This window comes from Mus caroli, chromosome 5 (assembly GCF_900094665.2).
Source record: "Mus caroli chromosome 5, CAROLI_EIJ_v1.1, whole genome shotgun sequence".
NCBI classification, from domain to species: domain Eukaryota; kingdom Metazoa; phylum Chordata; class Mammalia; order Rodentia; family Muridae; genus Mus; species Mus caroli.
In genome coordinates, this window is record NC_034574.1 from 67,321,679 (window position 1) to 67,348,818 (window position 27,140).

Sequence of the window (27,140 nt, forward strand, 5' to 3'; positions counted from 1 at the left end):
GAGGAGAGGAGAGGAGAGGAGAGGAGAGGAGAGGAGAGGAGAGGAAGAAGGTGGAGGCAGGGAGGAGGAGGAGGAATACCTGGAAAGGACTCAAGAGCCAACTGCAAGACTCAACTCAGTTGACCACTGATGGAATAATTTTAAAAACAACATAAAGTAGTGTTTTCATATAACACAAGAAATATCCATCAGTTCAAATTGGTGAAAATGTGATTGAACTAGGGCTGGAGGGATGCCTCAGTCAGTAAAGTGTTTGCCTTGCAACCCTAGAACCTGTTTAAAGTGGGTGGTGGCTTCCCTGAAGCTGGAGTTAAAGGTAACTGGGAGCCACTTGATGTAGGTGCTAGGAACGGAACTTAAGTCTTGCAGAAGAGCAGCCAGCACTTTAACCACTGAGCCATCTCTCCTGACAATGCCTGTTTCTCCTCATGAGAAAAAAGAAAAGATCAGAGACTCCCTAGACTAAAGTCTTTTTAAAGCAAAACAAAGAATTTCAGCAAGAGTAACAGGGTGTGTGTGTGTGTTTATGTATGTGTGTATGTGTGTGTGTGTGTGTGGTAGTATTTGAAAGAATCTGTGCCACAAGTTGTATGATCTTGGAGAAACTGTCTAACATTCCAAATCTAAACTTCCCCATTTATGAAATAAAAGTGTCTGAATATTAGGCAGCCCCACTACACAGACACACATTTATGTATTACACTGACATAACCACGTCTCAGAGCGCTTCAACCACTCTGCTTTACAAACAAAGTCACCCCCACAATAGGATAGCCTTCATACAGACTCAAACACAAGGTCATTCTGTTTTCTGAGCGTTAACTTTGCAGAACACATTTGACAGCATTTAGGATACTTCACCAGATTGTTCTAGCAACAGAGCAGCATCTGTCACGTGACCTTTGATTCTGTGGCCACCACCCAGGGCCCTATACTCTCCTTTCTTGGAAGACTAGTTAAGAAAGCTGGTGTGGGAATAGCACATATTTTGATAACACCTCTTTGGCAATTGCGAGAAAGGAGGGGCAGCCTACAGACACTGAAGGTAAAATCCAGTCAGGGCTTTACTGCAACAGTCAGTGAAAGGCGAAAGAAACTCAAATGTTACTAAATGCTGCTATTGATGGGACAAGCATAGCCAACCACAGCTGAAGAGGGTTTTTACAAAACAGCTTCTTTGTAAAGTAACTGAGATTAAGTTTCCTATTCCTTTCTACACAAGTAGAGCTTCTAGTAGGAGGTAGAGGACCTAAGCTGTCTAGGGTGACAAAGCAATTTGTTATTTCTGCAGTCTGGGCTCTTGTTATTTTTGAATCGGTCCCCAGTAATTCCACAAAGGCCCTCTTGAAAAGGTATGTTGTCCTTAGAAAAGCTGATGGTGAACTCAAGAGTTGCCTCTGTTCTGCCATGAGGACCATATTCCATATGGCAGCAGGCTGGTCCAGGCCGGCCCCACCTGCTCATCTGGGAGCAGAACCTGCAGACACTCAACAAACCCCAATCCACAGCAACCCTGTCAGGCAGCGAGTGAATGCAGGTTAGAGAGAGATGGCAATGGGAGTCTCTGAAAAGTGCTCAAACACTCTGGCTCCACACAGTACCTACCATAATTAAAACCAATCTGTTATTTCGAATAATTTTTAAAGGAATCTGTTTCCTTTTGTACACCCTAGGCAGAATGCAAAACTGTAAAATAATTCATTGAGGCACCCAAGGATCAACACATGTACAAATAAATACACATACCAAATAAGTACATTATTTAATGAATTGTAAAAAAAATAATTTTACATAACAAAGAACAAAGCAAGACCCAGGATACAAGGGGCTCAGATGTGAGTGGGAGGAGGAATGAACAGCCAGGTCTTAGGAAAGTTCTTATAAGGTATTGGCATTTGCACTGGAAACACCCAAATCCTGATACAGGCACACGCCACTGCCACCTGGGCTTTAAAGAGCAAGCATCCACCATGAGGGAGGAGCAAAGCTCTAAGAAATGAACTCTAGGTAGGATCCCCCTCCAGTAAGTGCTTTGTGTACACCTACCAAGATGGCAGGAAGGGCAGAAAGATGCCCACTTCCTGCAGTCTGTGGCCATTCCCCAGGTGGTACAGAGGCTTTCCAGATGTGATGAAGACTGTGACATACTTTCATCTCTGCTAGAGATCACACACCTTCTAGAAACAGCACAAAAGAGGACAGTTTATCTCAGCTTACAGTTGCAGAAAGATTTCAGTGTTTGAGAAAGCTAGACAGCAGGAGCAGCTCAATCCCTGGCAGCAGCCTGAGGCAAAGGCTGTTCATATAGTGGCAGACAGAAAGGAGGAACTCAGGCCAGGAAAACCCGTTCCTAGTGACCATCTCTGCTAAAGAGGCCTCGCCTCCCCATACCTCCACTATGAGAATAGTCCCATAAGCTGAAGATTTCGGTCTGAAGCACAAGTCCAATGGAGCCTTTCAGAGTCAAACCATGAGCTTTTCTGCCTGGTTGCCAAGGGACAAGGGCTTCCCAGAGAAACAGTTTTCCAGGTCTAGATGCTCAGGCACCCAGCAGCCTGGGCTTTCAACGTGTGAGGGCTTGCCTTTAAGAAACAGTTCCTACTCCCAATTCTAAGAAGGGGCAGTGTCCACACTTTGGTCTTCGTTCTTCTTGAGTTTCATGTGTTTTGCAAATTGTATCTTATACCTTGGGTATTCTAAGTTTCTGGGCTAATATCCACTTATCAGTGAGTACATATCATGTGAGTTCTTTTGTGATTGGGTTACCTCACTCAGGATGATGCCCTCCAGATCCATCCATTTGCCTAGGAATTTCATAAATTCATTCTTTTTAATAGCTGAGTAGTGCTCCATTGTGTAAATGTACCATAATTTCTGTATCCATTCCTCTGTTGAGGGGCATCTGGGTTCTTTCCAGCTTCTGGCTATTACAGAGACAAAGTTTGGAGCTGTGACGAAAGGATGGACCATCTAGAGACTGCCATATCCGGGGATGCATCCCATAATCAGCTTCCAAACGTTGACACCATTGCATACACTAGCAAGATTTTGCTGAAAGGACCCAGATAGAGCTGTCTCTTGTGAGACTATGCCGGGGCCTAGCAAACACAGAAGTGGATGCTCACAGTCAGCTATTGGATGGACCACAGGGCCCCCAATGGCCTAATCGGCCATCAGTGGAAAGAGGCCCATTAATCGTGCAAACTTTATATGCCTCAGTACAGGGGAACGCCAGGGCCAAGAAGTGGGAGTGGGTGGGTGGGGGAGTGGGTGGGGGAGCATGTGAGGAACTTTTGGGATAGCATTGGAAATGTAAATGAAATAAATACCCCCCCCCCAAAAAAGGAACAGTTCCTACTCCCCAGTGCAAAGTGTGTGCTTCTCTGCCATGGACTAAGGCCTCCTAGTCACCTCACAGGTACAGCTGCACTGTCACCTGTGCCCACCCTGAACACAACTGTAATTGTCTCTACATTCCACTGCTTACCCGGTCCATGCCTTTCAAAGTTCTCTGTTCTGCTTTTGCTCTAGACTCTTGCTATAAGCCAGGCAAAAAGTAGGAAACATTAACCATGCCACAGCATGAATATTATATTTTGAGAATTATATCTGCCAAATAGAGTAGTCCATTATTTTTCAGTATGGTTTTATTCAAGTGTTCAAGACATGGGAAAAATATAGGCAGATTTGCCAGAAGGTCACAGAGCTTCAAGCCCAGTTCTTAACAGGGTCTTTACTTCTATCTGAAACCTCATGAGCCCTCCTTATGCTCTGCATTTTTATTGGTAGTCTGGTCTTCCACCAGACTACCCTTCAGAATAGCCTGTAAGAAAAGCTCCCCGGGGCTGGAGAGACTATTCTATGGTTTAAGAGCACGTGCTGTTCTTCCAGAAAATCCGAGTTTGGTTTCCAGCTCCCATATCAGATGGCTCACAACCACCTGTAACTCCAGCTTTAGTGAGTGCAGGATCATCTTATGGCCTGCTCAGGCACACACACACACACACACACGCACGCACAAGCCACACAGTCACAAATACACAACACACATAGTCTCATACATATACAACTCTCTCTCACATACAGATATTTCTCTCTCTCACTCACACATACATAATTCTGCCTCTCCTTTTCTCTTTTACACTTACACACACACCTTAACAAAAGGAAAATAAAAATATTATAGCACTCTGGAAAGCTCCTGTAACTCCCATACCTCCAAACTCCTCCCTCCTGGCCCCAAAAGCCAGGTCAAAGGCCTACTAGACCCACATGATCAAGTTTATCCCAGCAGCACCTGCTCTCCTGGCTCCAGTTCTCCACACTAACCACTCTGTGTGTTGTCTCCACAAAAGCAACCCAAGGTTGTCAACATCCCTTTTAGCTTGTGGTTTTAAAGGATCTCTGTTTATCACACTGGAGAAGACGTGTCAGCAGAAACAGACCACCCTGTGACAGTGGAAACATGTTACAGGCTAGTCACACTCAGCAGACAGGAAGCCACAAAGGCCAGTGAGAACCCATGGTAGCTATTACCTTCAGGGGTCCACACCTAGTGACTTCTGCAAACCAGGCTCTAGCTCTGAGAGCAATGGCTCTCCACATTCTGTGACCTGTTAATACAGTTTGTCACGTTGTAGAGACACCCCCCCCCACCATAAAATCATTTCTGTTGCTACTTCATAACTATAATTTTGCTACTGCTATGAACCAGAAGGTAAGCATGATATGTGGGAGATCTGATATTTGAACTCCAGAGGGGTCATGACCCCACAGGTGGAAAACCCACTCACTGTCCTTCAAGGTTTACTTTCTTAAAATACCACCATAAGCTGAGGTCTCATGAACAACACGAGCCCCTGGAGGGCAGTGTGAGGTCAAGCTCTAACACTGCAGTTGTTGAGATGAGGCAATGACCCTGCATTATGTGAGTAGGACTAACCTAATCCCAGGCTTTCTTAAAGGTGGGCACTTTTCCCAGCTATGCCCATTGATGAGGTCACAAAGAGAGGCAACAGTCCTGTCCCTGAAGACTGTTGAGAGAAAGTACAAGCCAATGAATACAGAGAAGTCTCTGGAGAAGAAGACATCCCACATAACAATTAATGCTAAGTCAGTAAGTTCTACAGAATGATAAAGTAATACATGTGTGTTTCAAAGTTTGTGGTCCTTTGCTACAGAGACAAGAGAGCATTAACGCAAGCAGTCTGTGAGGTAGAAAATGAGAAGCTCCACAATGGAGCATGGAGCTCTCACGGAGAAAGAACAGTTGCTTGTGATAGGGTGTGAAATTTTAACTGTTTGTCCTCTTGAAAACTCATGCTGGAATTTAACCCTAACCCTAACCCTAACCCTACCCCTAAGTGCCAGTATACTTAACAGTTTTGTTGTAAAGGCAGACAGATCCCGCAAGAGTGAGACGACCCCATAAGGTTATGTATTTGCATCCTCACTCCCCAGGTGGTGAACTGCATGAGAAGGAGGAGGTATATGTTACTAGGAGATGGGCTTTTATGTTTCAAAACCTCACACAGTCCTTTCTCTCTCTGCCTGCGGCCTATGGATCACACTGTAGCTCTCAGCTACTGCCCTGGCACCATGTGTGTTGCTTCTACCATGATTGTAACAGACTCATTCTCTGAAACTGTAAGCAAGCGAATTAAATGCTTTCTTTCCTAAGAGTCAACTTGGTCATGGAGTCTCTTCACAGCAACAGAACAGTTTCCAAGACAGTCGCTGTGCTGTTATCTGGTCTGAAAAACAAGGGCAAGGTGTGCAGCTCTGTGATGGAGCTCTGAAAACTCAGGTTTTATCTCTAGCCCTGAAAACAAGGACGGAAACACAGTTTCACTTAAGGATTCCCTTGATGACATGGGGCGGGGTAACAAATACCAGCCATTTCAGTTCTAGAGACTCAAGTAGGAAGTGGGGGGGTAGAGGACAAGGACAATGAGGGACATCAGCCACATTTTCAATAATGTATATGACAAAATAAAAATGATGTGTAAGCCAGTCCATCTTGTGTACAGTAATTTCTCTCTAGGAGAGGCACTTGGCAAATGATGAAGAGGAATCTGAACTAATTGCTGGCCTGGTGTAATGTCATTGATCCTTGAAATAATGACCAAGAAATGGCAATTACTAAGGATGGGGCATTTGGCAACAAGGAATCAAGTGAAGCTGGGTATGGTGGCAGATACCTATCATTTCAGCACCGAGGTGTTGAGTGAGAAGGAATCCAATCTAACACCAGCCTAGGACACACAGCAAGCACCAGCCAGCCTGGGCAATACAGCAAGACTGTATATCAAGGGGGAAAACATCAACAGGAACAACAAAATGAGCTTGGTTCTTCCAGGAAAACAACTGATAAAATCTTGGCTTCTAAGCAAAATTCAAGTTTTGGAAAACGTTTCTCTGGTATTGCCAGATTCTCCATTCTTACAGATTTTTCTAATAGGACCAACAGTGACATAAAAATGTGAATTCTTTTTTTTTTTCAAAATTGTGCAAGAAAATGTATGAAAAATTTGTAAATTCTGTAACTTTTATTGAATCAAAGCTCCCAAAATTAGGCATTGAGGAAAAAAAATCTATCCAAAATATAGGTCAATGAATTTAATGTAAATAAGAAAGGAAGGAAGGAAGGAAGGAAGGAAGGAAGGAAGGAAGGAAGGAAGGAAGGCCCACAAAGTTCATGGATATGATTTCCAATTCTACATTATGACTAAGAAATCAGTACTTGCAGAGTGTAAACATGGTATCAAAATAATAATAATAATATCATAAACATTTGGAACAGCTGTCAAGATATTCCTTCTCCAAGAATTCCCTTCTAACGGTTCTCTCCAAACCAGCATCTGGCAGCCAGCGAGCGGGACAATGTGAGCCTGCTGGTTTCCGTCAGCAGAGATGTAAAATTCAGAATACAAACAAACACCGCTCTCATTCTCTTTTTGTTTAAAAACAGTTACACTTGATGAAGTTGCTATCTATACTAGTATGTGATGGGCTTTTGTTTGTTTTTCTTGTGACAGGGGTTCTTTATTATGTAACTCTGCTGTCCTGGAACTCACTGTTTACATTAGGCCGGCCTCAGATTCAAAGAGACCCACCTGCCTCTACCTCCCAAATGCTGGGATCAAAGGTGTGCGCCACCACACATGGTTGGATTTCTAATCTTAAACTAACAAATGAAAACTTTAAACTTTTGGTTTTAACAACTAATATGGCAAATATTATATTTAATCGTCTGGGTAACATCATAAAGAAAATTCATTCTTTTCTATTCTTTTCCCCTCCCCATAGCTTAAATAGTAAGCCAGCTATGGCTATGTTCTTAGAGAGGAGGGCTAAGCAATAAGATAAAAAGATGGATTTCCTGAGCTAGAGTTTCTCAGATACAGCATGTATATGATTGACTTGAGACTCCTGCTGAAGAAATTAGGTCTGAGATGGAGCCTGGTGATGCTGTCTCTCTAAGAGTTTCCAAGCTGATTTCAATGTTTGTTAATCCATGGAGCCCATCATTTAACTGGCATCTAGAAAGGGCCACTCAAAGATTTCTCGACTATAGTAGAAAGGTAAACTAAAGAGTCCTGCTCAGGTCACTATATGGCATCCTTTACTTGACTGCTAACTCTTAAAATTGATAAATGTATCAGCTCTATTCAAATTTCTCTCCCTTGCTCCAAACCCACCAACAACCTATTGGACTTCTCCATTCAGACATATGACCAGCAAATAAACTCAATAGAACTACAGCTAAAATCTTTTCCTTATAGACTGTGGTTGAACCTTCTGAGCCATTTCCATTTGTCCCCATAATTGCACGTGTGTTTCTCTCTGTATAGAATGTACTTTCCCTTCCCACCCTTCATCTCAAGACTCAACTCAAATATTGTCTTCTCTAACCTCTGGTTTTGAGTTAAATGTGCTCAAATTTTGATCCCAGAGAAGCTATTATATCTTCTTAGGTCCTTTACCCAGAATTTCATTACCCATCTCCAATTTCCTTCTAAGAGGGAAAAAAAAATCCATAAACCATGCATACAATTATAGAGTATCTTCTCCCAACTGCTCTACAGCATATAATATATATATATATATATACACCCATACTATATATGTATATATAATATATATAATAGAATAGAATATATAATATATATTGTATATAATAATTATATATATTAATATTATGTTATAATTATATACTATTATATATACTACATATACTATTAATATATATCTATATACATATACATATATACATACATACTATTATTTCAGAAGCAATTCGAGTTGAGAAAGTTACTTTTCCAGGATGTCAGATGGTGAATGAATTGGCTGGTATGCTTGTGTGTGGTGGGTGAGTGTGTGTGCACATTTATGTGCTGGTCATGTGTACTGGGAGGCAACAAGCGGACACTGTCTTCCTCAATCACTCCCTGTCCTTTGCTTTTCTTTCTTCGAACAGGGTGTCTCACTTAACTTGGAGGTTGCTGATTGGCCAGAATGACTAACTAGCAAACCTCTAGGGATGCTACTGTTTCTGCCTCCCCAGTAGTGAGATTACAAGAATGGCCAGCTTTTCACAGGCGTCATGGGGATCAAACTCAAATCCTCATGCTTGTGCCCTCCCGCCAGCCCTGAACTGATCTGACCCACAGTTGTCCAGCACATCTTTCTTTTCCAGTGCTTCCTGGTCAGGAGAGAGCAGAGTTTGTGGAAAAGGGGAATCCAGACCCTTGGGATAGGAAACATTGTACCAATGATGTTAGCTAAAACAAAGAGTCAAAGGAGTCCAACTCATGAGATAATAGATAAACCATGAATGTAAAAGCAGCAGTAGATGACTGTAACCCTCCAGAGGTGACAGGCTGACCTACAGATCCTTACAGCCCTTTGACAAGGTACATGACTAGCTACAGAACCTCAATCCAGGTTGGTCCAGCCACAACCATTAAGCCAGACTGTGTCTATGCCATGCATGCTTCCCTCACTCCCTAGCCCTAGTTACAGGCAGATAGTATCATACAAAAGTCCCTCAGACATAGACAGAACTGGTCTCAGGTTCTATCCCACTGCAGCATACAACATGTGCCGTACAAACAACACAGTGTTCTATGTGTCAAATCAGCTAGATGACTCGGAATGTGAAGGCACTTGCTACCAAGCCTGATGGCCCAAGACTGATCCCTTGAACCTATGTGGTAAAAGGAGAGAACTGATTCCTATGAGGTGTGCCCTGTTCTCTGCAAGTATGCCGTGGCACATGCTCTCTCTTGTTCTCTCTCTCTCTCTCTCTCTCTCTCTCTCTCTCTCTCTCTCTCTCCCCTCCCTGCCTCCCTCCCTCCCTCCTTTCCTTCTTCCCCCTCTCTTTTCTTCATCTCTATCTCTCCCTGTCTTTCTTGCTCTATGTATCTCTCATACATATCACAATGAATAAATAAAATGAAATAAACAAATAAATGAATAAATGCACAGTGTTCACTAGATGCTTACCTCTAAGTGAAAAAGTATGCAATGCACTGAAGAGATATGCACAGAAAGGAACTGGATTCTGAAGTCAGAAAACAGGATAGCAACAGTCTCCAACAGCAGCCAATTGAAACGTGGTAGACTGGGACTATGGCCCAGGCTTGAGATGGGAAGTAGCAGGATGAGAGTCATACCAATGAGGCAAACGTTGTCTAGACAGGCTCTGTGCTCTCAGGCAGTGAAACAGAAGGATGGTAAGGGATGAGGCAGAAGGAGCAGACCCCTCAGGACTGCTTAGCCAGCTACTGGCTGGAACTTCTGCTTTCCTTCTGAGATAGAATTCCCAGGGATCTTGAGTAGAGAATTGCTGTGATCTGATCTGTTTTCAAGACGATCACTCAGGGTGTAGTGCCGAGAACAGAGCATGGAGAGATGGGAAGAAGCGGGAAGATGGGGAAAAATTCAAGACTGCAAATGAGAAACACTGAGGCTTGAGCCAAAGCAAGAGCACTGTTGCCACCGGACTGGGAAACACCGTGACACTCATGCTAGTCTAGTGTGCTGATGGGCTGATAAATGGAGAAGGCTTCAGAATTATTTTAAGATGTTTATACAACAGATCGTAGAAAGAGGTGGTCTAGAGGAAATGGCAGAGAGGAAAGGATGTTTAGAGAGGGAGATGTTTAAGTCCAGGACTACAAAGCTAACAGAATAAGCAACAGAAAGTCAGCTGTAATACACAGAAGATGCAACAGAATGAAGACTGGTATCTCATAGCATGGGTGTTGGCCTAAATTTAATCTCTATTTGGGGAATTTGGAACTAATTGGCTTTCTGGGCATGCAGAATGGATGATTCTGAGGGAGTGAGATATAGTGTTGTCTTCATGGCTGTAAAGATAAGTTCCACAAACGTTTCCTTCTATTTAAACTGAGCATGGTGACATATACCTTTAATTCCCCTTGCTGCACAGGAGGCGGATACAGGAGAGTCTCTGTAAGTCTGAGGCTACATAGAGTTCTAGGGCAGCCAGGGAGATATAGTAAGATCCTGCCTCAAAAAATAAAACAACAACTCATTCCAAAATATGCCCCCAAGGAAAATCTAAGGTGGTCTGCTTCAACAGAGCAGTGAGAAAGAGTGATCCATATTATAAAGCAAGGATAAATCTCAAAACCCAATGCTATTTAAAAAGTCAGAAACGTAACGTTGTATTATCCCCTTTATGCAAATGACAGAAACCATGGAAAAGTAATCTGTTTTTAGCAGTCCCTTCCCCATGATCAGAAGGGGGCAGGCAGAGAAGGCAGGCCTTCTAGGACCGCTGATAATCATTCAGGCCGATCTGGGTAGTGATTACACAGCTGTCTTTGCTTAGTAAAAATTCATCGAGCTGTACAGTTCAATATTATATTTTACCTCAATACCTTTTTAAAATGCCATTACACCCGGCCACACTTCCTGCATCCTGGGAAGAACAGAGCCATCCACTTAGAGTTCTTGTTACAAATTAGCATTTATCCAAAGCAAGAGCAAGGAAACATAAAATGTTTATAGGTTTCATCAAGTAACCTCACTGGGACACTCATCCCTTTGGCTAAGGGGACAGGGGAAGGTGCTGATTTGGGGGAAAGATGGAAAGAACAACTTCAATGGCTGTCCACTTAAAACACACAGATGTTGGGGGCGGGGTGGGGAGACACATTTTTGTAATGTTTTCTCCATCTCTTGAGAAATGATGTGATGCTGGGCTTCAGACAGAGCTATCCGATTAAGCGGCTGTTTTCTGTAAACAGGTCAGTAGGGCCTTAAGTTGCATGAAATGAGGGGCAAGTGACTTCTGAGAGCACTACAGAGCACCACAGGGAGTTGGGAAGTGTGCAGTCAACAACACCGCCAGCCATTTGTCTCTATCTGGCCACCTTTAATGATTTACGAGCTCTGTGTCCTGTTAGCATCAATCCGTTACCATGATGGAGCAGCCTTAGAACTGGAGTTTTTAAAATGCAACTATCCGTGACCTAAATTTCCTGCTGGTACTGTTGGCCCCAGGTTAGGCCTGTTTGTCTATCATCAAGGGAACCAATATAAATAATAAAATCAGGTCAGGGCTGAGCTTTCCAAATCCTCACTAAGAAAAAATAAATCACACTCCTGCAATGGGTACCAACTCAGTGTGTCCATGCTTGGCTTGAACTATTGGTGCAGTTATAAAACATCCCACAGTATGACTATGCTAAATTAAAGCCTATCTAATTTCCTTCTTTTCTTGCTTGCCTTTCAATTTTTTTCTTTTACTCTTTTATTTTATGTGTATGGCTGTTTTGCTTGCATGTATCTGTATACCATGTCAATGTAGTACCCACAGAGGCCAGAGGGGGGCATTGCATCTCTTAAGATTGGAGGTCCAGATATTTTTGAGCCACCCTGTATGTGCTGGGAATCTAGCCCGGGTCAGTACTCTTAACTGCTGAGCCATCTCTCCGTGATCTTGCTTGCTTTTTAATCTGGCCATGCAACAATCCCATAACTCTTCATGAGTAGCAGAAATTATATGAGTTTTAGTTTTGACAACTCAAGAGATATTTGAAAACATAAAAACATAAATGTTAGCTATTCTCAGGGCAGAGCTAAGAGGTCAAATGCCTGGAGATGGCATTTGATGGGAACAGCTGTGAAAAGGGGTGGAGATGATGGGAATGGCTGTGAAAAGGGGCAGTGGAAAGGCCTTTGCCTTGTTTACTGTTCCAACACATCTCATAGCTCACACTAGAAGCAAGGAGACTGGCCCTTCAGTGCCGGGGCCTGAGGCTCCTGTAGGAGAGTGACTTCTCAGTAACAGAGCACTGCTCCTCACAGTGTGTGAGGACAAGGTCTTGGTGTCTTCTAGCAACAGTGTGGTCAGTAGTACTATAGACTAGATCAGCGTAAGACGTGGTTTTGGGATGTTCCCTACCGAATGATGGAACAGAGGCAGAAGTGAACCATGAAGTCAGTGGACGTGCCGGGCTCTCTGCTCTCCACTCTTGACTTTGCTTCTCCGTTCTCATTAGCTTCTTCTTGGATTCAGCACATCAAGTAATTGCTCTTTTAAGAAAAGAATGTCTAGAAGGCTGAACTCTTCCAAGAGAAAACTACATCTAAAAACAGAAACAACCTGAGAGGAAGCAAGAGGCCTCCTCAGTGGCTGCGTTTCTGATTTAATGGTAGCTGCAAGGCACTTTGGCATTGAAAATATTTCTAGTTTCCTCAAACTAGATTTTACAGAAATTAACTGAAGGCTCTTAGTGTTATACTCCTATTTTTAAAGTACACTGGTGTAAATGTAGATGGCAGATTTTGTATTTTCGTAAGAGCGGCACTAAAAGCTGTAATTTAAGCTTATTGCAAAGCATTTGAATCTCAGGTCTTGAGTCCTTGTACAGCACCCCACCCCTCACCAGGCTCTGATGGAAAGTCAAGAAGATGAGCCCTCAACTTTAAAGTGTGTGGGCTTGCTTTAGCACTGTCTTTCTTATTGTGTTTATTACCTTCCTCTCCGAAGGGGGGCTTCTATTTAGAAGGGGCTGGTGAACTAGACATATGTACACACTCCTAGTGATTTCCCTGCCCGAGATGCTCCAACTCCCAGCCAAGACCTGGCCGTCCGTTAATGGGATGCCTGAGCCAATGAGGTGCCATCCTGCCACATCCCAGCACTGCCAACTCCTTCGGGCTGCCTGGGGTCAGCTGTGACAGGAATGTGTAACAGCCAGCACACTGCAAACCAAGAAGCGCAATGCCTATGTCTTACCCAACTGACCCCACGAAGCCGCTGGCTTTATTCATGGCCACGCAGAGACACCAGAAGGTACAGCTAAGGGAAGGATAGTTAATGATTCTTGTGACAGACAATGAGACCATGGGGAGACAGGCGTGATCTGGATGGTAAATTCTCCCCACAGCCTCTGCCCCTGCAAACAGCCGAAACAGCGACATGAAGAGTCTCTTCCCGTCCCCTTCATGGCTGGACAGCTAGGGACAGTCTCTTTCCTTTAAAGGTATCTCCATTTTCTTTGAAGTATTTCCATATAAATTTTGCCATAGACTATTTCCTAAAACATTGAGAAAAGACACAGCGAGAGGCCACAAGGTGACTTAAATAAGAAGGACGCCGGGGCCCCAGAACTATTTGATTTATAGTTGTTTATTGCTATAAGATTTCTTCTTAGAACTACTTTTGCTGTATCCTGTGAATTTTATTATGTTGTTTGCTCAATTTTGTTTCTCTCAAAATGTTTTTTTCTTACCCATTCATTGTTCAGGAGCATATTGTCTAATGTCCACATATTTGTTAATTTTCCAAAATGTCTTCTGTTATTGATTGTCATGCCATTATGACTTCAATCTTTTAAATGTTATTCAGATTTTTTCTGTGGCCTTTTAAGTGACTTATCCAGCTGAGCCAGCATTCCAGTTCTAAAATATAGTCTCACTGGAGTTCCAGAATTTAAAAACTAGAGAAGAAACATATTGGATAAGATAATGGATGTTAAGTGTCCAGGACTGGTTTAAAGCATTAATCAAGAGATACATGATACACAATATATACCAAGCGGGGTGAATATAAAACAACAACAAAAAAATCCAGAATTAAACATTATAAAACTAAAAAATTTATTAAAAGTAAAAACAGGTGGTGAAAGCAGAGAAAGAAAGGATCATACACACAAAAGTCTGAAAAGCAACTTAAAACAGTAATCACACACAAGGAAATTAGCATCATAATGGATGGCCATGTCTCAACAACAGCAGAAGGGCACAGTAGAATCAACAGCCAGTAGACTGGAAAGATGGCTCAGAAGATAAAGCATTTGGTGAACAAGTGTGCGGGCCAAAGTTCACCCATGTCAATCCAGATGTGGAAGTACGTATTTGTAATCCCTCACTCCTATAACATGATGAGGGGTGAGAATAGGAGGACCCATAATAGCACATGAGCCAGATAGTTTGCTATATGAACAATTGGAGATCCTGGCTCAAACAGGGTGAAAGGTATGGCTAGTGCCCAGGCTTGTCCTGGAACTTCCACACACATCCCATGGCATACAGGACACACACACCAAGAGAATTGTCAAGGCAGTTGTTATCTTTGAGTCCTTAGCTTCTCCTGTAATGCTAAGTATACCCTAACATACACTGAAAATACTGGTCAAATAGACCAACTGTATTCCCCATATCTACTTCAATCAAATGATTAAACCAGACAAATGGAAAAATAAAATGAGACTCACATTCATAAAGTCTGAAATTGTTTTATTTCCTCGGTTTGTTAGAGTTCTGGGAGTTAGATGGCAGTGTACAGTAAGTTCACCACAAAGTTAGAAACATCTGCTGACATGAAACAGTGAGTCCCCACAACCCCGTCTCACCCTATGTCCTCTATCAAAAGAAGTGCCTTTTATTCTGTAAAGTTAGCATGCAGAGTTTTGTGCATAATAAAGATTCCTATCAAATGCTACTGCCTATGCAGCTCAATACACACAACCATTGTGCATATTTGCTACAGACCATGTTGACTACAGACAGGCTTAGCTTCAATTTCAATATACTCTGGTGTTTCATATTCCACTGACTACAGATAAAACCTCCCCAACAACAGGGGCTGCATATTTTAGCCATCTCCATGGAATTCCACTGGAGTTTGAATGAAATATAGAAACGAACAAGGTGCCCGAACAAACAGAAACATATAAATCACTTTTAGAGTTAATAACTTTTCTACCTAAGAGCATATATTATTAGAAAATAAATCAATTCTATTTCTTAAAATCATGTAATAAGATTGGCTTTAGCTTGCTTCAAATTTTTGAATTTCCTTTCTTTAGAGATGAAAAATACTAGATGTAGCCGGGCGTGGTGGCGCACGCCTTTAATCCCAGCACTCGGGAGGCAGAGGCAGGCGGATTTCTGAGTTCGAGGCCAGCCTGGTCTACAAAGTGAGTGCCAGGACAGCCAGGACTACACAGAGAAACCCTGTCTCGAAAAAAAAAAAAAAAAAAAAAAAAAAAAAAAAAATACTAGATGTACAAATTCACTAAATACAAAACTAATGTTTTCCAAATTTATTTTCCCCTGTACGTGGTGTACAAGACAAATCAGTGTTTTAACATGAAAGTAATCTGGTGAGTTTGTACACCTATGTACTAATGACTATTTCATTTTCTCCAGGCTCTATGAAATCAGTCCAGTGCTGACTGAACACGTGCCATAAACAGGATTCTTGTCAGTTTGTCTATGTTTGTCTTCCTCCCCTCTCAGAACACACAAACGGAGAAAGAGATCAATGCCTGGTCAGAACACTGATGTCGTTCACTTTGCTTCCGTGGATGGTGTAATCACAGCCTGCAGAAGCACTTAGCCAGCATGTAAGGTACTGCTACTCCTGGTGACTCAGGATCTGTCACCTAGGCTTTCTCCTTATTAAATGGGAGCACTACCCTAGAAGATTTAAAGGACTCTCTCTAGTTCTTGCTTTACGGTCCTGCAGCATTCTGGAGTCCTTCTAGCCTCTAAGCTCTGACATCTCCCTTTGGTCACTAAGTATCTAACAATGAGACTGTGGGTTATAATAGCCCTGTTTTCTCTACTGTCCTCTGCTCATGTCTCCACACAGCATTTACCTACCCCCTTCTGATTCTTCTGTCCACTGAAATGTCACCTTTGTGTTCATTTACAGAGCAGGACTGGTCAAAGGGGAATGAACCGCCAGTGCTAAGTGAGTAACTAAATACACCATAGTGAAAAGGTAGTATCTTGGGGCAGAAGAAATGCCTCAGAAGTTAGGGACACATACTGTTCTTGCAGAGGACCCAAGTTCATGAACCCATGAACCCATGAACCCATGCTGGGTGGCTCACAGACACGTGTAGCTCCAGCTCTAGGGAGATCCAATGGCTCTCAGCTCTGTAAGCAGCTGTAATCATGTGCACATATTCAAACATAGAATCATATGCATACACATACGTAATAATAAATCTAAATATAAGAAGTGTTATTTAATATTTGAACTTAAGTCAAATAAAAACATGCTTACTTATAAACCTCTTTCAAAAATCTACAACTTGCCAGGCAGTGGCAGAGCACACCTTTAATCCCAGCACTTGGGAGGCAGAAACAGGCAGATTTCTGAGTTCCAGGCCAGCCCTGGTCTACAAAGTGAGTTCCAGGACAGCCAGGCTACACAGAAAAACCCTGTCTCAAAAAAAAAAAAAAAAAAAAAAAACAACAACAACAAAAAAAAAACCTACAACTTAAAGGGTAAGCAAAATAATTTTGTCTAAAAATACTGGATAGGTTTTTGTTGTTTATTTGTATCCCAAAGGTTCAGACAACATCCTGACATTTTTATTTTTGTGAAGTGACAGAATGTAGTACATAGCTAAAGAAGCGTCGCTCAATCTCTGCTTATGCCTCCTGTAGCTTTCCAGATCAGCTCTGGAACTGATGAGACATCTTGGGAAGGAAATGGGACTGTCACCTTAGCCAGTACACCAGCAAGCCAGTACAGAATTGCTGTCACACCCATCACATTCTGGTCTCCTGTGCTTCCTACAATAAGCTAGTCAGGACTTAAATATGCAGAAGGAATGACCACCATGGTAAGCAAGTAGGCACTGGAGAGACAAAGCCTTCTTCAGAATAGACCCCCACTCTGGCATTTGGGAAGGCCAGACAGAACTATAACTGATCAACTTAATGAAATCAAATGGACATCTATCTCTTATTTGACCCCCACCGCCACTCTTTGTTAGGTGTGAAATTTTAGGCTGCAGCAATCCTCCTGCCTCACCCTCTCAAGTAGCTGTGACTATGGCCCTTGCAGTCACTCCAGCTTTCCCGTTATTTTGTTGCCAGTTCTTCCTCCCTTTGATTGCACCCATTAATTCTCATATTTGTTTATTTAACAAGTGCATATCCAAGCACTATATGCTGGATAAAGAGGTTTATCTGGTAAGTGGACACTGTCCACTTCCTTTCACAGATAAGAGACAAGTGCAGACAGTAACATATATATCATATATATCAGTAACAGTTATAAAATATAACAGCAACATATAAAGAGTTGCAAAACAGAGAGTTAGTCAGCGATAGTAGACAGCATTCCTCGAGTCACAGAGTTTGGGACAAATGACGCAGGTTTGCGTGTCAGGGTAAGAAAGCTTCCGAGAGGAAACCAAGACCATGCAGAAGCTTGCAGAGGAGGCAGAAAGTAAGGCAGGAAAGGAGCAAAGGTTTCTTTTGGGGAAGCCAAACAAAATATTTTCTGAAACTTGAGAAATGAAAATTAACATTTAGCAGGCTTATGAGAAGAACATAATTTCTTCCTTGTGAAGTTTCCATCCTCTTTATATTCTCGCTCTTAGGATGGCAAAGACTACTTAGGGGCTCTCTGATAACACCTCTAAGAAGAAAGCTGCACTAGTATCCATCTCTGCATCCACACATGGTCTACAAGTATGTTAGCTGCCCTGCCCTCATGTCTATATGACAATGCAGCCCAGAGCATTACTGTGAAATGCAAACATTACACCAAGGACTGACTTAGTCCATCCCATCTGCATTGCCAGTGTAACAAATGCTTTTTGAAGATTGTAAAATTAGCTATGGTGACCTGCTAATGGCTTGAATGTGAAATGTCCCCAAAAGGCTCAGATAAAGTTAGGTGGCCCCCGGATGTTGGTGCTGTTTTGGGAGGTTGTGAAAACTTTTGGACATGGGAGTTAGCCATCAAAGAAGCTCTAAGGTAAGACTAAAGGGTTATGCAACCCTAGTTTGGGTTAGAGACCTTTGCTTCCGGACAGCCATAATGCAACATGCCACCATACACTCCTTGTGTAACACCCTTCCCACCAGGATACACGACTGTCCTCTCATCTGTGAGCAGAATCATCCTTAGGCATGTCTGCTCTGATACTTTTACACTTGCTATGAAGAAATCCCACCAAAATCCACAACTCACGTCACTGACTTCTCATATCAGTGGGAAATACCTGCTGGGTGGGGACTGTTTCTTGTGGCTAAGCAGTCAGTCTTTCTTACTTTAATAGATAACAACCCCTTAAGCTTTGCATATAGACACCCAATAGAAAAGCAGATTGTATTTCTCAGCATGCACTGCAACTTGGTGTGACCATGTAAACTAAAGTCTGGTTAGTGGGACAGTCAGCTAAAGTGCTGTGTAGAACTTGGAATCATCATCTTAAGGGAATATGCTACAGTTACCATTTTCTCTCTGTACCTATTTGGGATCTCTAGAATAAGAAAATTTCTTGCAAATCAGACTAGCTATGTAGGCCACAAAATGTGAATAGTATCTGTATGAAAACAATGGTACTCAGAATGCTACCACCTGGATTGCTATTCTCTCTAGACTACTAAGAGTGTTTAAATATGAAAGAAAATGACTTTTCATCTTTCTTGTGTCTACTTTATGACAGCAGCCTGAGATATACTCAGCCAAGTGACCATCATCTGCTCTGTCTCCAGAGGTTTTTCTAGACAGCTGGTAGATTACTTGTGAGTTGCCTTGTTGCTTTAGGTAGCAACAAGCATGATTTTGACTGGAATAATATTTTACACAAGAAAATTAATTGCTTGGCATTCTTGAAAATGCTGGTCCCAAGAGGAAACTAAGAGACTATAAGCATTATAAAATTCCCAACTAATGTGAATGACAGTTACCTATATAGTTAGCCACCTAATTTCAAGTGCCCTTTCATCCTTTCAGCATTTTAGCTCAGAATAGAGCTTGTTTACTGGGTGACACTGACCCTTTGGGAGCACTGGGAAGTGGAAGTCATTCTGGCTGGCATAGAGAATGCAGAGCCGAACAGCAATTATTAGCATTGGACTGGAAGGTGGGCCCACAGCACTACATGCCCTTCAGCGCCCAACACAGTCCTGAACAAAAACTATGTAGTACAAAGCGCTGACTGCATCTCTCCAGGAGGGCAGGGCAGTGAGGCTGTCTTCACTCAGGAGAATCCTCCACATACCCAAATCAGCAATGGCCAAGCGTCAAGGATGCTTCTGTAAAAGCCATTCACAGCCTGAAATAAAATGGAATCACCCCAATATATTATTTTAAGTCACTACTTTGGAGTAATGAAAGGCACACGCTTGTGCACACGAGCACATACACACCCTGCTATTTGAATTATTTCAATTTAACTGTGATTACAATCTATAACTGAGATTATCACGCTTTCTTAATTAAACTTCTTTCTAAGGTTAATCCACAACAAATGAACAGTTTTCAAAATAAAAGCATTATATAAAGAGTTCAATAAAACTGGCTCCAAGTTAATTACGTTTATTTTTCTTCAGTGATATCCTGACCTCCTTCAAACACAGCATGAGCAGCTCTAGGAAAGCACAAAACTGCAAACCAGCTATTAACACAAAAACATCAAGAGGGAGACTGGGCTAGACAATAAGTTCACAAGGTGGGACTCCTCCACAGTCAGCATTTCCCACCCTTTGTTCTAGTGGAGATCATGAGGAGTGTTTAACTTAGTGCTGACGGCATGTCAGCATACACAACATACATACACACACACACACACACACACACACACACACACACACACGTGCATGCATACACGCACGCACACATACACACTAACGCACACATCTCATTTAATCTTTATTCCGCCCTGCCTGTGAGTGGCTCTATGGTTCTCCCACTTTGCAGTCTGAGTTCCCTCCTTCCAGTCCCCACCTGACTCCCCCACAAGTCCTTCCTCACTGACTCACCCACATCTTCTCCATCAGCTCTGCCCTCGGCCTCCAGCCCAACTCTGCGCCATGTGGCTCTTTCCGAGTTATCACAGTTCGTCCTGAAGTTCCCTCTGCAGCTTTCTCTTTACATTACCTCACCAGTTTCTCTAAAGATAGACTCCATCTCTGTCATGCACATATCCCTACAGAGCCCAGCAGAGCTCTTACACAAGGGGCAAGCTGAGCAGAAGTTTGTTGAACTAACATTATTAATATGGGTTTGGGGGGGGAGAATATAGCAACACTTTGAAAACAAAAGAAAAGTGGTGAATAAAATAGCTACAAGTAACTATTCTGTATCTGCAGGTGAGAAGGGAAGTGATCTCAGAAATTACTGGATAAATATGAGTTAAGCCTTTAGCCATAATTATACTGAAAGACAACTCAGGTGAAAATCCGCATCATCCTGAGAGGTAGACGATTGCAACATGACACCAAAGGCAAAATCAAGTCGAACTAAGCAGGAGAAAGCAGGCTCACAGGGAGGCTGCAGGAACTCAGCTCCCATCGTGCTCCTGAAGGAGGCTGTCGCCTCACCTACAAAATGAGGGGAACAACAGCTATCGCACAGATGCGGGCATAAGTGGATGATGTAAACAGGCCTCCCGCAACGTCTTCCATAAAATTTCAAGAAACAAATCAAGGAGAGAAGAAACAGATTTGACTACATAAAAATACCATCTGTACTCAAAACATACCAAATGTCAAACATAAAAGATTTTAAATACTGCTAGTATATTAACATGAATATCGTTCACAAATTAGTTAAATGAAAACTTCAATAGGAAAAAAAAGATAAGGGAAAGACCATCCCCTCCCCGCAAAGAAAGCAGAGTTTAACATTTCAAAGCATATTAGTGTTTGCAACCAAACAACCAGACATGAAAAGTATCCACCTGACTTAAGTAATTACAATATGTCAGATTGATTTGGTTTTTGACTTTGCTTATTAAATCGGGAGCATCAAGGATTGGACAGTGCCATCAGCAACTTCTGGAACTTTGTAAAGCACTTAAGTCGGCATATTGCTGTTGACCATTTGTCAGCACCGAAGTCCTTAAACTGTGTCAAAACCTACAAAAAGCAGGCACTTATGCTAAGGAAATAATTATTGACATGTACAGAGACATAAAACTGCAGCCTTATTTATAAGGTAAATCTGGGCATGGGCTACTGATCTAGAATAATCAGTAAAGGCTGTGACCTAAGAGCTGTGAGCTTATGGAAGACATAACAGCATGAATAAATGAGAAACTATAGCTGGGCGTTGCTGTACAGGTCTGTGTTCATTAAAGGAACAGTAATGAACTGTATGTGTGTGTATGCAAAAAGGTCATGAATAGAAACATGTCAACATATTAATAGGCTCTCTAGAGAATGAAACCAGAGGTCACTCTGGCAAGCTATAACATCTTAATTTTGCATGGTAAGCATATTTTCATAGGTAAGAAACTAGTAATTTTTCCCAAAAAGCAAAGATCCGAATGTCCTGACAATAGACCATTTCCTTGCTGGTAGCTGCACTGTGCTCCCCAGTTAAAACATGAACAATGCTGAGCTCCCACTGGCCATAGAAGCAGTTGAAACCATGTAGTGATACAGGTCAACTAAATGCTAAAGAGCTGAGGGAATATCTCATGCTTACTGCTCAGATGGTAGAAGGAAAGCTAGAGCCACAATCTCATGCTTACTCAGCAGAAAAAAGAAAAAACAAAAGCAAACATTAACTATGGAAGATTTAGTATTCTGTATGGTCACACTTGTAGAAATACTTCCAGTGTGTTTATCTATGCCGTAACTCATTGCTTTCTGCACATCTGAAGAAACTCCACTGGCACTCAGCGTAAAGGGGAGAAAGTTAATTCATGCTTAAAAACTTGGAAGAGGCATATGTTTGTGTATTGCTAAAGGTGTCTGCTAGTGTGTACATCAGTGTGTGAGCATATTTTGTGGCTTTCCAACATCATAATAAAAAAAGCCTAGTTTCATACCAAGACCAATGTGCAATAAGATATATGCAAAGGGCCAAGCAGACTACCGTCTACTAGCCTGTGCAGCCACTGTTCCTGACAAGTCTGACCAAACAAAGCCCAAAGGCCATACAGAGTGAGAGCTTGGAGATTAGCATACTTTCAAACTAATAAGAGAAGATTTATCTAGTACAATAACCTCAAAAATCTAGACCAGGGGTCAAGTTAGCATGAGTCATGCTGCTGACCCCTGCCCATGCACGCAGAATGCCACTCAGTGTTCTCTTGGGTGACTATGATCATACAGAAGTTCCTATAGAGTGTCCCACTTCACTTTCCAACTTCAGACACTGACCAGCAGCCCAGTAATGGCCATGGAGGAACTCCTTGGAGGGAAGGAACCTGTGGCAGGGCAGGCAGATGGCCATTCTAGGCCTACTGGAAACAGGACAGGGAGACTTTTATTCCCTTACGCTCTGGGGAAAGAAGCGTGCTCTTTCTGCCTGAGCCCACACTTCTCATTGCTACCAACACTTTTGCTACTACTTGGAAAGAGCCTCTCTTTGCAAAGAAAGCACCAAAGACCTGAGTGATATGGTATTATCAGTTGTTATCAGGCTATAGTTTATTGAATAGATGAAGGTGGAGTCTTATGATCTCTTGTGACCTATTTTTATTTTTCATATAAATATCTGATAAAAAAAAAAAGCACCAAAGAAGAAAGTGAAAGTACTAAACACACCCCTGACAACCCACTTGGAGAAGCCAAATTCAAGCGTGCCCGAAACCATCAATCACCATGAATCGATACAACTTTTTGTCATAGAAATCCAAAGGAGTCAATAAATGTGGGGTCTACATGGCTGCCTCTTTTCCCCAACTGAGCTGCCTATCTTAGTCACCACAGGTTGCTATAACAAAATATTCCAGCCTGGGTGGCTTCAAAAACAGACACGACTTCTCACAGGTCCAGAGTCTAGGGGAATCAGATTACGGGGGCAGCAAAGTAGGTTCCGATTAGGCCCTCTTTCTGGCTTACAGACACTGCTTTCTTTTTGTATCGTCGGGTGTGTATGTACATAAAACAGAGAAAGAAATAAGACACATAGGTGGAGTTAGATGTGCATATAATGCATACATACATACATACACATACATACATACATACATACATGAAGATTGGGAGGAAGAGACAAAAGAGACGATCTGGTTTCTTTTTATAAAGACACTAATTCCAACATGGGTTCTTACCCTCATGACCTCATCTAAATGAAATTACCTTTCAAAGACCTCTGGTTCACTTCTGAATTATAAATTTCCTCCCAATACCACCACATGGAAAAGCTGGCCTGCAACACAAGAATCTACACATCCAGTCCATAACAATGCCCACACTGCTTTCAACATAAAGCACAGGCTGGAGAGCGGTGCACGGGCACACATCACTACAATGTTGGCTATATCCACAGCATGCATCACTCTTACCTCAAAGACTAGCTTCGTGCTGGACTAGAACATCATTCCGTAAACACTGGCAGAGCAGTACTGAGGACATGGGAGGATGGGTGGGCGAGTGGCAGCAGCAGTGGCCCAGCCAGCACCATGAACCGCTGCATCCCTCACCCCACACCCCACACTCCACAGAAAGAGGAAGGGGAGTCTAAAGAGCCAAGGGGCAGGATGAGCCACTGAGAAGCTCTGCAAGGCTGTCTGCTCCTCCATAGTCAGAAGCCATGCCTGTAACAGGCCTTCAAGAAGAGGAAAAGTACCCAAAGGGGGAAGTTCTGCTTGCGAGGATGGCCTACTACTGCAGAAAACAGAGATGCGCAAACAGAGCAGGCAGAGAAGGGGGAGTGGTGCAGATGACAAGGGAAATGTGTGCATTTTTGTTGACTATGCCATTTGAAATACTATTTTTACCGAGTTTCATAAGAACGCTGGATTTTGTTTTACTCTATCTGAACTATGTAATTAGCACACACACTACACCACTGTTTCGCAGGGAAGGGACTTGTATCCCCAATAAAATGTCTCCCACGATGGATTAACGTGGGGAAAACACCTTTCTCTGAGCTTTGAAAGACTCCTCTTGGCTCCCAGTGTGGATTACCTGATGTTGACACACGTTGCTGCTTTGGCACAAAATGCCTTGTGGTATGGGAAAACTTGAAATTCATTTTTACATCCTCTGCCCTCTCAACCACCAACATATCCTTAATTCCCTTACAACCAAAGACCTGTTGGGACCTGACACCTAGCCTGGGTGTTGCCAGCGTGTCAGAAGATCTGAACGTGGCAGCGACATTACCGAGATGGTTTTGCTCAAAAGAGCAGCAGTTCCTTTTCTATAGGACTGCAGATCTTCAGATCAACAGTTCTGCCATTCCCTGAAAGTCAGGGTCAGCATGTGAGAAGTTGTTCAACACCTTGCTCCTCTCAACCCCACTCTAACCCTCCCCTCTTCTCAGCATGCCATGGAGATGTTACTGGGTTTGATGGTGGCTTTCCGATATTGGTAGTCTACCCAGAAGGGAGTTTGGAAGCTCTTGTATGCTTTTAACAATTTCTGGCCCATTTCCTGACTGAAATACCAAAATTGTTTATGAAAAGTATCTTTAATAAGGCTAAATAGAGTTCAACTTAGAAAAAACTAAGATACTTGCTAAAGAAAAAAGTAGGGCATAGACTTCAAGAAACAGGCAGGGGTGAGGAGTTTCTGAGTAAGACCTCATTGCTTAGGAAACAAGTTAAATAATTAACAAATAGGACCTCATGACATTAAAAAGGTTCTTTCTGTACGATAAAGGAAGAAGTCAATTAAGTGAAAGTCAATTACAAAATGGGTCCAAAACATTTTCCAGATATACACCCAGCAGAGGATAAGTATCTAGACCATTTAATGAACACAAGAAATTAAACACCAAGAAAAGTAATAGCCCAATGAAAACCAGGCTATGAGGATGCTGGAGACATAGTTCAGCAGTTAAGGGCACTGACTGCTCTTTCAGAGGTCCTGAGTTCAATTCCCAGAAACCACATAGTGACTCACAACTATGTATAATGAGACTTGATGCCCTCCTCTGGTGTGCAGGTATACATGTAGATAGAGCACTCATACATAAAATAAATAAATAATTTTTTAATTGGGTATGAAACTGAATATAAAGAGTCTCAAAAAAAAGAGGGGGAAGAAGGAGGACAGACAGACAGACAGACAGACAGATGGCTAGTAAACCTTTAAGAGGGCATTCAACATCATTACCATCAGGGAAATGTAAACTATAGTTACTTTGAGATCCCACTTCAGCCAATCATTAAGTAACCATGACAACAAATGCTGGGGAGGATGTAGGGAAAGGAGAATGCTTGTGCACTATTGGTAGAAGTACACATTGGTGTAACCACAACAGAAATCAGGTCGGAGATTTCTCCAAAAGTAAAATATATAGCACAAAGACTCTCACATATCCATGTTCTTTGCTGTTCTATTTATAATAGCTGGGAAATGGAATTACCAGCAACTAATGAATGCATAATGAGAATGCTTTAATTGTAAAGAAGAAATAAAACTATGTAATTTGAAGGAAAATAGATTGAACTGGAAAATATACTAAGTGAGGTAACACATACCAGAAAGATAAACATTACATGTTCTCTCGCATTAAAGCCTGCTTTTGAATTTTTTTTTTTATGTTTAACTTGGAGTGCCCATAGGAGTCAGGAAGCTGTAAAGGGTGCATGGGAGAAGAGCTTATTGGGAGAAGGGCAGTAGAACACATGCAACATGAAGGAAGGGGTTTTGCTAGGGGTAAAACAAGGATAGGTAGTGCAGGAAGCTCAGCTTAAAGAAAACATTGGAGGAACCAGCCTTGTCAAACACTTGGGTAGAGGAGAGGAAACAGTGGATTAACCAAAACTAAGGTGTATGAAGAAGCCTGATAAAATGCACTACTTTTGTAAACTAACTTTAAAGTAACATTTATAAAAGAGAGTTTTGGGGGTTGGAGAGATAGCTCTGCTCTTCAGAGGACTCTGGTTCAATCCCTGGTACCTACATGGTGACTCACAGCCATCATAACTAGTACCTCTGTGGGTACTGTATGCTTGTGATGCACAGATATACATACAGACAAAATGCATATACATTAAATAAACAAAATTTAAAATGAATAGATAAGCAAATAATGTTTTTGAAGAGGAGTTGAAATGGAGTTGCCCTGTATGGGTAGGCAGGGCCTAGAAGAACGACATGGGATATTAAATAAAAATCTCAGTGCCTGGCATGGGACACCTCTCTATGAATGATTCATCAAAGAGCCCCCCTCAAAAATCCCTCAAGACAACACAGGCAGTTGGTATTGCTGTTAGGTGCCCACAATAACTCAACTGTGGTGGTTTGAAAGAAAACGCCCCCCTGGGCTCATAGGGAGTGTCACTATTAGGAGATGTAGCCTTGGTGGACTAGGTGTGGCTAATTACAGGACATACGTCACTGGGGGTAGGCTTTAAGAGCTTAGATACTCAAGTCAGACTGAAGACTTGTGGTCTCTTCCTGCTGCCTATAGACTCAAGATGTAAAACACTCAGCTCCTTCTCCAATACCAAAAGAAATCAGGACAGGAATTCAAGCAGGACAGGAACCTGAAGGCAGAAGCAGATGCCAAGGCCATGGAGGGGTGCTGTTTACTGGCTTACTCCTTATGGCCTTGGCATCCTGCTTTCTTATGATGGGCTGGGACTTCCTACATCAATCACTAATTAAATAAAATCTTTTTTTTTTTTTATTCTTTTTTTTTTTAATATTTTTATTACATATTTTCCTCAATTACATTTCCAATACTATCCCAAAAGTCCCCCATAGCGCCC

General features: G+C 42.2%; 1 protein-coding gene across 1 annotated transcript in view; it reads right to left on the minus strand.

The window, feature by feature from the left end:
- Window positions 1–27,140, minus strand: part of Scfd2 (sec1 family domain containing 2) — a 322,071-nt gene that overhangs the window by 190,191 nt on the left and 104,740 nt on the right. The gene's annotated exons all lie outside the window — the stretch shown is intronic.